This window comes from Humulus lupulus, chromosome 4 (assembly GCF_963169125.1).
Source record: "Humulus lupulus chromosome 4, drHumLupu1.1, whole genome shotgun sequence".
Classification (NCBI taxonomy): Eukaryota; Viridiplantae; Streptophyta; class Magnoliopsida; order Rosales; family Cannabaceae; genus Humulus; species Humulus lupulus.
Genome location: NC_084796.1, coordinates 30547439 through 30549682, shown reverse-complemented (window position 1 = coordinate 30549682; position 2244 = coordinate 30547439).

Here is a 2244-nt window from a genome sequence, read left to right as displayed (position 1 = left end):
GAATATCTTTGATTATCACGAACTCGATGTTGTCCATAATCAACACCATGTTGATGTTGGACAAGCATTTCGTGAGGTTCTCACCATAGAGTAACCTTTTAGAGATTAGAGAGAGTATGAGGTGGGAAGCCTAGAGTTACGATTATAAACTAAGTAGAAATCAACGCATTGCTTGAAAAAAAAATTTTCATTAAATTTTTAGAAATAGCATAACATACAAAATGTTTTGAGATAAGCATAATACTAAAACACGTATCTTCTATTTCTTAGGTACTTATCTTCGATAACAACAATACTTATTTATCAATCAATAATCAATATCGGTCCTAGTTTGATGTAACCAAATACATCCGATCTTATCTACTTGGTTAATGCCTTGGATAAGACATCACACCCCGAATGTGTAAGTAGAACATATCATAGATTACAAAATCAGTGAAAATTTAATGCATTGACTTAATCTTAGGACTTGTTCTTTTGAACATATAATTACAACTATAATCCAGTGTGACCTAGTCACTATAATTGTAACTATCCATATGTTCAGGATTTTATAAATGTTTGTATTATTTCAATAATCATGTAATAAAATAAGAGAGCAGCACGATTGTCAAACTAAATGATTTTTACTACTCTTATTGACAATACAAAATCGCGTTACATGTTCGACATGATTTTATATGAGCATAAAACCAAACATGATCTCGACCCATTTCGTGAAGTAGTTGACTGCCACAATAACGTAATTCACCCCTCCCTTTCTTCTGGGCAAGGACCTGATAAGGTCAATGCCCAGATTGCGAAGGGCTAGGGACTTGTCATCTATGTGAGCTCTTTCGAAGGAGCTAGAGGTATGTTGGTGAAGTGTTGGAACTTGTCTCATTTCTTGACATAATCCATTGCATCGCCATTCATCATGGGCCAGGAGTATGCCTATCTAAGAATTTTCTTGGCGAGGCTCTGCCCCCCAGCATGGTCTCCACAAAAGCCCTCATGCACTTCTCGGAGAATGAGGATGGATTCCTGCCTGGACACACACCAGAATAATGGTAATGAATATTCTTGCCTGTATAGCTTACTATCCATGATCACATACTGAGGCGCCTGGTAAAGCAACCTCCGAGCTGCTTTCTTGTCCTGCGGTAACTCTCTGGAGACTAGATACTTCACTATTGGTTCCATCCAACCGTCTTGAGGTCAGACTGCTTCTACCTCTTCAATAGCTGAGATGCTTGGAGCAGCCAAGTGGTCAATAGGAACCACATTGATCAACTCATCATCCTTAGTGGTTGCAAGCTTGGCCAGGGCACTAGCATTGGAATTATGTTCCCTTGGAACTTGTCGGATGATAAACCTTTTGAACTTATGCAGCATTTTCTGGGACTTAGCCAAATATGCAACCATCCTTGTTCCCCAAGCATGATACTCTCTGAGGACTTGGTTTACCACAAGTTGTGAATCGCTGAATATCTCAAGGCCTTCTGATTTTAGTTCTAGGGCTACTCGGAGACTAGCAATGAGTGCCTCATTCTTGGTTTCATTGTTTGAGGCGTAAAAAATTAACCTTAAAGCACTGGAACCTTGTGCCCTCGAGGGATACTAGGATGACACCTGCTTCGGCCTCACTCTCATTGGAGGACCCATCAACGAACAACTTCCATGTGTGCTCGTCCACCGAGGCTTCCCCGGGTCCCTTATGTGTTCCCATGCACTTGGAAATGAAGTCTGCTAGTGCCTGTCCCTTTATGGATGTATTCAGGTGATAAGTGATGTCGAACTGGCTCCGTTCGACCACCCACTTGAGGACTCTCTCGCAGAAAACTGGCTTCTGTAGGACTTGCCTTAAGGGTTTGTTGGTAAGGACCCTGATGGAATACGTGAGCAAAACATTAGCTTCTCCATAAGCTAATATCTAGACTCTGCTTCGAGGAGCTGCTTGCTCACATAATAAACAAGATGTTGGACACGACCTTCCTCACGAACCAAGGCATCACTAATGGCGTTCTCGGAGACAAACCAAGGCATCACTAATGGCGTTCTCGGAGACAACCATATAGAGGAGGATGGGTTCTTCATCTATGGGCTTTGACAAAATTGAGGGATTCGCCATGTGATCCTTCAATTGCTGGAATTCCTGTTCACGCTCATTCGTCCATTCGAATCTCTGACCACCTTGGAGGGTGTTGAAGAAGGGAACACACTTATTGGCTGCCTTTAAGTCGAAACGCTTCGGGCTGCTATCTG